This window comes from Mus caroli, chromosome 19 (genome assembly GCF_900094665.2).
Source record: "Mus caroli chromosome 19, CAROLI_EIJ_v1.1, whole genome shotgun sequence".
Taxonomy (NCBI): domain Eukaryota; kingdom Metazoa; phylum Chordata; class Mammalia; order Rodentia; family Muridae; genus Mus; species Mus caroli.
In genome coordinates this window covers 32,301,192-32,313,326 of record NC_034588.1, presented here as the reverse complement: position 1 = coordinate 32,313,326, position 12,135 = coordinate 32,301,192, and the positions used below count along the sequence as shown (strand labels likewise).

Genomic DNA, 12,135 nt, shown 5'->3' with positions numbered 1-12,135 from the left:
ACAGATATCTGGTGTTTGGACCTCCTCCTGGCCGAAGAAGAAGGCCCAAAACAGGACCTTTCCCAGATGCTGTGTTGCTTTGGCAGTTCACAGAAGCTGTCAGCTTCTGTGGTGCACACTCTCACCTGTGCAGACTAAGTTCCTAAGTTCGGTGGAGTCCTGGCACCAACCTGAGAAATCTTCTAACAAATGTTTTTCAAACCATACTCCTCTCGCCTGAAGCAGATCTTGGAGGCTGCAGACAAATGCCTGTTTAGAATTTTCTGATCCGATTTTCCACTAACCAACCCTAAGTGGAATCAGTGCTGGGTCAACACTGTCCCAACTTAGCCCATATCCTATCGCACCTACAGCAACAATTTAAAAAAGATGAAGTTTAAAGCCAGCGACATCATGAATACCTGCTGCTCACTGTGCTCAATATGATCTTCTTGTTCTTCCCTTCTCGTGGAGCTCCACATAAGTCAGTATTTCCTCAGTCTGTCCTGCAGTGTTCAGGACCCGTGTGCTGGGCACCAACTGTACCTGGCTGCGGCCACGTGAATTGGGTTCCCCTGAAAGGTGGGCTGGGGCTGAAAGAGATCAGATGGTGAGAAAAGAACAAGGCCAAGACAAATCTTTCTGTTCAAAGCCTCTAAAGTTTACTAAGAGTCCGAGCTTATAAAGAGGGTAGGCCCACCCCCCGCCAGCCCATTCTTGGTTCCTGGAGTCAGCCTGTAGGTGATCTACAGGGTCATCTCAAGGACCTTTCAGCAGGAAGCAGAGTCTTGGAGAAGAGCAAAAAGAACCATCGAGGTCAGAAGGCTCTACCGTAGGTAATCTCCTTAGTGAGAGCAAGATGAAAGTCTGGATCAGCATGCTTCAAGGCTGAGGGAGTCTATAACTAGGATTTGGCAAGTGAGCTAAGTTCCTTATCAGATAAGCCTCTGCATAGGTTGTTTCACAAAAGCTAACTTGCATTAGAGTTACTGATTAGAGATACAGTAGGAGTCTAGAATCCACCCATGAGCTACATGGAGCATACAATGTTTGGCCGTGGCTATTTCTTATATACTGAGTTCAACATGCATCTGAAGAAGGGAATTATGTTTCTCTATCTGGAGAGAGTTGCTTTGAACCATGACAGTAGCTTCTCAACCCATGTATACCACTGTGTTATATTGAATCAAGAGTATTTAATTTCTGTGTTTGCTAGGCCCCGGCATAGTCTCACAAGAGACAGCTATATCTGGGTCCTTTCAGCAAAATCTTGCTAGTGTATGAAATGGTGTCAGCGTTTGGAAGCTGATTATGGGAATGGATCCCTGGATATGGCAGTCTTTAGATGGTCCATCCTTTCGTCACAGCTCCAAACTTTGTCTCTGTAACTCCTTCCATGGGTGTTTTGTTCCCAATTCAAAGAAGGGGCATAGTGTCCACACTTTGGTCTTCATTCTTCTTGAGTTTCATGCGTTTAGCAAATTGTATCTTATATCTTGCTCACAGTCAGCTATTGGATGGATCACAGGGCTCCCAATGGAGAAGCTAGAGAAAGTACCCAAGGAGTTAAAGGGATCTGCAACCCTATAGGGGGAACAACATGATGAACTAACCAGTACCCCGGAGCTCTTGTCTCTAGCTGCATATGTATCGAAAGATGGCTTAGTCGGCCATCACTGGAAAAAGAGGCCCATTGGACATACAAACTTTATATGCCCCAATACAGGGTAATGCCAGGGCCAAAAGAATGGGAATGGGTGGGTAGGGAAGTGGGGGTATGGGTGGGGGACTTTTGGGATAGCATTGGAAATGTAATTGAGGAAAATACATAATAAAAAATATTAAAAATTAAAAAAAAGTAGGGAAGTGGGGGTATGGGGGACTTTTGGGATAGCATTGAAAATGTAATTGAGGAAAATACGTAATAAAAAAATATTAAAAATAAAAAAGAGTATTTAATTTCTGGGATACTCCATTCTTTTCAATTTTTTGCCTATCTGCATCCATATATTTTCTTTTATCTAACAGTCTATAGTAAATGTGTATCACTCTTAAGCCTGATATCCCCTAAGGAATAAAGCACACAATGACAGAAGAGCACCCGAGGATCTCTTCCCACTCACTTTTCTATTGCTATGTCAGTATTACTGAATTAATTACTTAGAAGAGGGATTTGGGGTTTTTTTTTGCTGACTTGAGTTTATGGTCAAGTTTTTCTGTCATTTCTATTCTCTAACTCTTCCTTGGCATATATTTGCTTTCAAACTGAGAAATATATTTGCTTTTTCAACTGTCTGTCTTTCTGTACATGCTACCTAGGCTTGCTTATTTTGAACACTAGGAGAGAGGGGAGGAGTGTCAGGGGAGGGAGAGAATAGAGGGTGTGAAGAAAAGAGGCAGGAGGAGAAAAAGACTCTCCACAAAAATTTCCTTTTGAGTATTTCTCAAACACGATTATAAGTGAAATAGTAAAAGTTTAGTACTGTGTTCTTGGGGGTCTTTTACCTTTGGAAGAGAGGTATCAGAGGTCACTGTCACTAGATAGTAAATAAGAGATTGATAATAAAAATAAGGAGATCTGCATCCTAATTCATGTAGGCATACAAATCTCTGACAATGGACTTTGTTTTACTGAAGAAAGATTTGTAATTCTGGATGAAAAGTAGTTTCTTATTAATAAACATACTGCATCTCTTTGTACGTCAGCTATGTGTAATAAGTATTGCCTTTGTTTTCCTGGAGCGAAAAAGAGTTTATCTGAGTTAATGTACAATTATCTCTAAACCAAGGCACTTTAATCTCTTTGACAGTATATAGCCGAATACACAATTTGTTGCAGCTGACTTTACAAGAATCTTGGACTCCATAAGACACCAAAATTAAAATAAGATAACATGAAAATAAGTAACCTTTCTTCCAGCTGATCATAGCCAGACCAGGGGGTTACAACAACTTCTCAAATCATTTGTATCTCTAACATATAGTAGAAACTTTCTAATGACAAGCAGGAATAATGAAAAATATCACAATCTCCTGAATAATTTATTTTGATGCATCTGTTTTCTTTACAGAATCCATTTTGCAAAATTGACTTTACAATATAAGAGAACTGAGCTTGAAGTATTGCATTCTAAATGTTTCTACTAAACATTTGAAATAAGAAAACTGTACAGGGGAAATATACAAGGGTTAAAAGGTACCATACATTTGAACAGTTAACTACAGATAGTTAATCAGACATCATCAGGGACTTATGTTGACAGCTTAGGGTAATCTCCAAAAGTATTTTTGTTCTTAATCAGTTTTACGAAGTTCTTCCTATATTGTTTGCTTGTCCTCTCAAATACTTGGCCATATCATTGTTGTTTAGTATCTTAGCACTTTAGTTTAAAAAGATACTGAGTTAAGCTATATTATTAAGAAAACCTAAATAGAAAAACATAAACTATAATGGCCGTATTAAAATATGACAGTCAGAGTATGATGAAGAGAAAAAAAATGAGGAACACACTTTTTGTTCCTAATTCAAAATTAATGTTAAATGGCATACAAATTAGGAGACACACTTGATTTAAGTAGTTACCTTAGGGTGTTTTGCTGTGAAGAGACACCATGACCAAAGAAACTCTTATAGAGGACAACATTCCATTGGGGGCTAGCTTATGAGTTCAGAGGTTCAGTCTATTATCATCAAGGGGATAGCCTGCCAGCAGCCAGGCAAGCACGGCATTGAAGGCACAGAGAGGTCTACATCTAGTTACAAAGGCAGTCAGGAGAAGATGGGCAAAGCCCATCCAAACAGTGACACATTTCCTCCAATTCGCCCACACCTATTCCAACAAGGACATACCTCCCAATAGTCCCACTCCCTGGGCCAAGTATGTTCAAACCATGACAGTAATCATATATTATTATTATTATTTTAGATCAGGTTTTTATTACTATGCATGTATATTATCTGTCTTCATGAGGAACCCCAAAAACTTAAATAGGGGCTATCCATGACTTAGTTGCCTGCTTGTGGATCCTGTTCCACTTAACTGGGCTGCCTTGTCTGGCCTCGGTGAGAGAGGATGTGCCTAGTCCTGAAGTAACTTTATGTGCTCAAGTAGGCTGGCACCCAGGAGGCTCTTCCCCTTTTCAGAGGAGAAGGGATAGAGGGAACATGGCAAGGGGCGATATGTGGAGAGACTAGGAGGAGAGGATAGGGCTTCAATCAGGATATAAATTGAATTACAAAAAAAAAAAAATACAGGTATACTCTGACACAAATTTAAGACCAGTGGAAATATTGCTGCCATCCCTTCAGGGCCTAGGTTTGCACATTAGAGGTATATATGGAAAGGAAAAAAAAACTATTTAAATAATACTTAAAACTAAAGGATTCTGTACCATACTGTGTCTAAGAATGAATTGTGAAGAAAATGTCGAGATTTCTATCTTAATACCTTTCTTTTATAAATTAAAATATTAGATTTAGGTGGAAAAACATGGACTGAAGAAAGGTTAATGATAGAGATTGTCAATTTATAAACTGAACATCCCTTTGAATTCTGCATATAGGCCTGAGTCATTCACTTCTATGATTTTTTATTTAAACTACAGAATTATTACCATAAGGGGCACCTTTTAATTACAGACGTTTGCTTGAATGCCACAAAGTCCAGAAGTAAAAACAGTAATGAAAAGTACATGCACATATAAACCAACTATAAGGCAAATAAATTTATTTATGCGGAAACTGTAGTCAATTAAAAATAATTTTCTAATGTAGCAATGGTATGAGTTAGCAGATCTAGGCAAAGATGACTTAAGACACACAAATCACAAAACTTAAAATGCACATTTGAGGAATGGCTTGGTGTATCAGGAGTTTAGATTCATGATTTTTGAAAGTCAAAAATTATGCTGTTTCTTCCTTATTCAATATGTTTTCCCAAATAAGTCAAAGGAAATGTTTAATTCAAAGAGAAAGAGGTATAAAATTGTACCTGTGGCTATTAATAAATAGCCCAAATGAGAATCAAGACAAGCAATTTCGATCATAGAATTAGAAAGTAGAAGGAATAATGTTCCTTGCTCTAAATATCTATCTGATGAAGTTATTGTCAACTTTAGAATCATGAAGTACTATATATGATGGCATCAATAGAGAAGAATTCATACCAGAGAGGAACACATACAACAGGAGGAGAGAGAAGAAACCTGACTGATTCATTAAATATGTGAAGATGCATTCATTTCAATGCCAATTTTACATTTATCAATAGAAATAAATGGTATCTGCTGTTTAGTTTTTATATTCTTAATCTTAGTGAGATTGAATATTTCTCATTATTTATATCTGCTTCTTTTCAGAAAAGACATGCTCGCCTCCTTATATTCCAAATGGTATCTACACACCTCACAGGATTATACACAGAACTGATGATGAAATCAGATATAAATGTAATTATGGCTTCTATCCTGTAACTGAATCAACAGTTTCAAAGTGTACACTAACTGGCTGGATCCCTGTTCCAAGATGTACCTGTAAGCTTCACTTACGTCTTTAATCTCCATGACCCTGAAATTAGCCTATTAACTATGCACAGATGAAAATACAGTAACAGCAAATATTTAATTTTTATTTATGTACAACCCTTAGAAATATTTTAGTTTTGAAAGTAAATATTTAATGTAATAGTATAAGTAATATTAGAATTTAAGATTCCAAGTAATATTTAAAATACATTATAGAAAACTAAAATTTTTAATTTACTGTACCTTAAATAAAAATATATGTGAATAAATACATTTTTCTAATTAATAATTTTCTAAGATTTGTAATAAATTATTGGGTAAGAATATTGTCATGTAAAAATTTATTTTACTTATTTATTTGCATCATAGTAAATCTCAGTACTATTTGCCTCATAACAAACCTTTGTTGTCCCTTCCTTTTTGTCAGCCAGATTTGAAGATGACTTGGCTAATGGCTCTGAATCAGTGCGTTGCTGTCAGATATTCTTGAATGTCAGTCATCAGGCGACTTTGCTAGGCACTATGTCCAACATGCCACACACACTAGGATTTGGCAAGAGGGCTCAGTTCCTTATCAGATAAGCCTCTGCATAGATTGTTTCACAAAAGCTAACTTGCCTTAGAGTTACTGATCAGAAATACAGTAGGAGTCTAGAATCCATCCATGAGCTACATGGAGCATACAATGTTTTGGCCATGGCTGTTTCTTATATACTGAGTTCAACACGCATGTGAAGAAGGGAATTATGTTTCTCTATCTGGAGAGCATTGCTTTGAACAATGTCAGTGGCTTCTCATCACATGTATACCAACCACTGTGTTATATTGAATCCAGAGTATGTAATTTCTGGGCTACTCTATTCTTTTCAATTTTTTTTTGCCTATCTGCATCAGGAGCATCTTTATGTCAGAAAATAAGTGGTAAGTCAAAACTGCTTGCCTGACACACCACCAAAGAGATATAAGGGAATGGCCAAGATCCCAATATCCCCTTCAAAGGCATAGACCCAATGACTTAATTATTTCAGTGTGTCCAGAAACTCTGAAATTTATATCCTTTCCAATAGCACCAGTAATGAAAAACCAAGCTTTTAACTGAGATGAGAATTTGGAAAATCTATAATATCTAACTCATAAAAATGAAAGAAGCTATTTCCACTAAGAAATAGCATTAATACTATAATTGTAAGAAAGTTGAGTTTAATTTTTTTAATTAGTTCTCTTACAAATTTTCTTTTATTTCTTTTTATTGTTTCTATTTATTTATTATTTGTTTTTGCCATTAGGATTTTTTATATAAAATTTATTTTCTCATATATTACCTCAGCTTTCCAACTCCTCCATCCCATCAACCTCATTCCTCCCCATCCCTCCCTCCTCCATTTCCCATCAAAACTGGGAGGCCCCCAGGGATATCAACGACTATGCCATATCAGATTTCAATAAGATTAGGCATTTCTGCTTATATTTTGGCAGGATGAGGCAACTCGGTATGAGGACAAGGTTACACAAAGTAGGGAAAAGAATCAAAAATCAACCGACACTCCCTCTGTTAGGAATCCCACAAAAACACCAAGCTATACAACTATAACATATATTTAGAGGACATAGGTTAGATTCAGGCTCCCTGATTGTCAGTTGAATCTCTGTGAAATCCCAAGAGTCCAGGTTACTTGACTCTGAGTTTTCTTGTGGTATCCTTGATAATTCCAGCTCCTATAATCTTTCTTCCCCATCTTCTGCAGGATTCTCCAAACAATGTCTAATANTCAGCACAAAAGTAACTTTTTTTCTCCTGAGTAATTTTCTCATAGACTTAATGCTTCTCTCTGCTAACCTAGGCCTAGTCCTGTACACTTTCATTTACCATGAGCTACATCCATCCATGTACGATCTTATCTAGACCAAGAATGATTTCAGCCTTTGAGACTTACTGGTGTGTAAGTCCACACCTTGCTAGTACTTGTTGACCTCTGCCTGGCTCATTCAACTCAACTGTTCTGGCTTAAACTCCTCTGCAAACTGACTGAATCAATCTGGTTTCTCTCTGAGCCTTTGACTTTGTGCTCTGCTGGGCATCAAATTAACCCTGGCAATCTGTTCTAATCCTCTGGCTCCTTCTCATATTCTAGCTCCTCCCAACTTCAGTTGTGACTAGCTTGTTCTGTCTCTGCAACCTGTCCGAGTTAAACGGTCTCCCAGCCTCTTCTTCTGTGCTGCTTTCTCTTAAGTAGCCTCTCTTTTCTCTCTGTTCTCATGAGACTTGAACATTTCCTATTCTGTTAAATCTTTCTTTGATTTATCAAGTTGTCTGAGACTCAATTTGACATTTCTTTCAAACATGAGTACTTCCTTCTACAAACTAACATTACCTTCATTGTTTTGGATTAAAGGTGTGTAGTAAGGACTTGTCTGTATTACAGCCAGAGGGATTAAAGTTGTGTACTAAGGCTGAGCTACACCTCACTAGAAAACAGATTTTTCCTGTAAACAACATAATCTTGGGGTTCACAATGTTGTCAAAAATCCTATAATTGTTTGGCTGTGGGTCTTTGCATCTGTTTCCATCAGTTGCTGGGTGAAGCCTCTCTGATGATGACTGGGCTGGGTACCAGTCTATGAGTATAGCAGAGTATCATTAGGCATTATTGTATTGACTTTTTTTCTTTAACAGTCATGTTTGGATCTATTCTAGGTCTCTGGTCCATATAGCCTCTTGTTTCTGGTCCTCAAGTCAGTGACAGGGGAGAGTGTAACTCTCATGGCATGGGTATCAAACTGTATCTGTCATTGGTTATCCACTCCCTGAATTCCTGTGCCACCTTTAACCCAGCACATCATTCTGGCAAGACAAATTGTAGGTTGAAGGTTTTATGTCTACTTTGGTGTCCCAAACTCTTTATGGGGTCATGTCCCTGTTTTCATTACTGACTTTGTTAGTTTCTTTATTCTCTCTGCCTTTTACTTAGTTTGGCTAAGGGTTTGTCTGTATTGTTGATTTTCTCAAAGAAGCATCTTTTTTTCTTTGATTCTATTTTATTGATTTCAGCCCTATAATGTTTCTTATATCCAAGCTGGTTTACTCTCTGCTGTCAACTCCTCTTCCAGAGCTTTCAGGTGTGCTGTTAAGTCACTAGTATGAGATCTTTGAGATCTTTCTGCTGTCTTTATGAAAGCACTTAGTACTATGAACTTTCCCCTTGACACCACTTTCATTGTGTCTCATATATTTGGTATTCTGTGCCTTCATTTTCATTGAATACTAGATGTCTTAAATTATTTATTTCTTCCTTTACCCTGTGGTCATTCAGAAGAGCATTGTTCAGTTTCCATGAGTTTATGGGCTTTCTGTTGTTGTTGAAGTTCAGCTTTAATCCCTGTAGTCCAAGAAGATATAAGGGATTATTTCAATTTTCTTGTATTTGTTGAGACTAGCTTTGTGACATAGTTTATGGTCTGTTTTAGAGAAAGTTCTGTGAGGTGTTGAGACAAAGGTATATTCTTTTGAGTTTGGGTGAAATGTTCAATAGATTTCTGTTAAGGCCATTTGATTCATCATACCTCTCAGTTCCATTTTTTTCCTGTTAATTTTTGTCTGGATGAACTGTCCATTGTTAGGAGTGGGGTGTTTTAGTCTTTGACTGATAAAGTGTTCGATAGGAGTTATGTAAATTTTTACTTAGTTCGTTTCTTTTATATATATATTTTTTTAATGAATGTGGGTTTCCTTGCATTTGGGGCAGATGTTCAAAATTGAGATGTTCAAAATTACTAAATTTTTGTTACTATGTTTCTTTTATATATTTTTATGAATATGGGTTTCCTTGCATTTGGGGCAGATGTTCAAAAATGAGATGTCATACACATGAAATACTCCTTTTGATTAGTATGAAGTTTCTTTCTGCACCACTAATGATTAATTTGTCTTGAATTCTATTTTGTTAGAATTTAGAATGGAAAAATGATCTTGTTTCTTGGGTATATTTGCTAGGAAAATCTTTTCTAGCCTTTTACTAAGGAGTAATATCCATTTCTGATATTGAGGTATATTTCTTGTATGCAGGAAAAGGGTGAATAATGTTTTTTCATCCATTCTGTCAGCCTGTGCCATTTTTATTGGAGAATTGAATCCATTGACTTTGAGAGCTTCCAGTGACCATGACTGTTAATTACTGTTATTTTGATTGTGCTGGTGGTTATATGTATGTGTGTAGGTGTTTTGTGTGTGTGTGTGTGTATTGTGTGTGTGTCTTCTTTTACTCATGTGAGGTTATTTATTGCCTATGATGTAGATGATCTGCTTGTATTAGAGCAGAGCTTATTTATTTATTGGTTTTAGTTGATCACCTTGGTTGGAATTTTTCTTTCAATTAATTATTGTAGGGCTCAGCTCTAGATAGATATTGTTTAAATTTGGCATTCTCATGGTATATCTTGTTTTCTCCTTCTATGTTTATTGAGTATTTTTTCTGACCACTCTAGTCTGGGATAGAATTGTGGTTTTTTTAAAAGTATGTCCAGGCCCTTCTTCCTTTCAGAGTTTCCAATAAGAAGTCAGCTATATTCTGATAGGTTTGCCTTTATATTTTACTTGCTCTTTTGCTCTCACAGATTTCAGTATTCAATTTTTTGAATATTTATTATTCTAATTACTATTTTGACAGAACTTCATTTTCTTTTCCCATCTATTTATTCATTGTTGAGTCAACTTATTTAATAGCAGAATTAATGTGTGTCTCTTAACTCAGAATTTATGACATCCTTGCCCTGGCCTTTTGAGTAGCTTTACAATTACAAGTGAAGAATCTGTGTAGCACAGTGAGCCAGAAACCCAACTAAGTTTGAGTTTCTGAAATGTACATCTGCCCAAATATATCTGCACTGTCTGTGGCTTGAATATATCTGAATTTTATTTATTTTACAGTGAACTTTCTGATATTTCCTGTATATGAAAAGGATGATTAATCTTTCTGTAATTTCATTACACGATATTTTGTATTTTAGATGTGTAGTTCTTGCTCCTCAGGGATGTTTACTCATCATTTTCATCAAATCTTTTAGTATTTTTGGGAAAATACAATATAAAAGGACAAGTGGAACAATACAGAAGATAATGACAATGAATCTGTGTTACACATGATTGCAGAAATCAATCTTTTATGTCATGCTGAATATGTAGTAGGATGAGACTTATCAATAAAAATTAGAAGATCTTGGGGCTGAAGACATTAAAAACTAGATGATCTTAAGATGTGCTCATAATATTTAGAACAGTTGAAAAACTGGTAAATGTATTGATCAGCAGGCTGAGTAGAGTATATCAACACTGTGATACTGGTCCAACAGTCACTGATGATGCAGCCACAACCTGCATTTTGAAAGTGTAAGATGTCAAACAAGGCTCAGTTAGGTACTGACCACCTCAGGTGATCATGTACTTTAAGGAATGCTATGTTGTTTCAAGAATTGTGTATAAAGAGGGTAAACATGTTCTCCTGTGCCCACTGGAGAATGAAGAGTAGGTAAAACTTTGAGGACTGTGGAAATAATGATATTGCTACCCTGAACCATGCCTCCTTTTGTTACTTTTAAAAAAAAAATCTTAGTGAGCTTACTTCACTTATTGATATACTATGAAAAGTATGATTCTCAAAAATGTTAAAGAAGAACATTTACTATAAAAGGAATTGCAGTTTTTAAACCATGTGATAAATGTATAAAGAATTCTGGAGAATTTTTCTCATAAATCAAAAACTGAAATGAATGAGGAAGCCTAATGAAATTAGTTTGTCTATATATGTATTCGTTGAAATAACTTTTAATATATTGCATGAGGTTTCCTAAAGCAGAAACATACTTCATGAAACAGTGATATTGTTCTCATTCAATATTACAAATTATAAATAATAATCACAAATTATTATATACATAAAAGAAGTAATCATATGTTATATGTAAACAATATAGTGAACAATACAGAATTTCATATAGTGGTATGGGACTAGCTCCATATGATTCCATATTCAAACTATATTTTAGTTTCAGTGGAAATTATAAATAAGGAGTTATCATATTTGATATTAACAAACATCTCTAATCCTCTTCTCTGTTGGAGTATCAGCCCTAACTTGATTTCATATGAAATGACATTCTCACAAGCCAATGTTTTCTATTGTCTTATTTCCTTGTCCCACACCCCCACTGTTCTTTCAATTCATTAAAAGTAATTTGCTAATCAAGAGTTTTATATGTGATTTGAGTGTTTTTCTGGTTGTTTTATTTAATTTTTTTTTAACTTCAAGTGAAACCTTGTGAATTTCCACAATTCAAATATGGACAGCTGTATTATGAAGAGAGCCTGAGACCCAACTTCCCAGTGTCTATAGGAAAAAAGTACAGCTATAAGTGTAACGATGGGTTTTTACCACCTTCTGGGCATCCCTGGGACTACCTTCGTTGCACAGCACAAGGGTGGGAGCCTGAAGTCCCATGCATAAGTAAGCCAATGTCTTTGTATTTAAATATGTTTAACTCTTTTAAAGAGAAAGCACATACATAATTACAGTTATGTTTCTCATGACAAACATAAGACCAACGAAAATACTTGTGAGCAAAAAGGCTAGTTTCTGTTCT

The 12,135-nt window shown here is 36.0% G+C and overlaps 1 long non-coding RNA gene across 1 annotated transcript; it reads left to right on the top strand.

Annotated features, from left to right (window-relative positions):
* Nucleotides 1–3,036: 3,036 nt before the first annotated feature.
* Nucleotides 3,037–11,888, top strand: LOC110286030. The gene is made up of 3 exons (XR_003835597.1): nt 3,037–3,175; nt 5,338–5,511; nt 11,805–11,888. It is a non-coding gene; the product is annotated as an uncharacterized LOC110286030 (long non-coding RNA).
* The last annotated feature ends 247 nt before the right edge of the window (nt 11,889–12,135 follow it).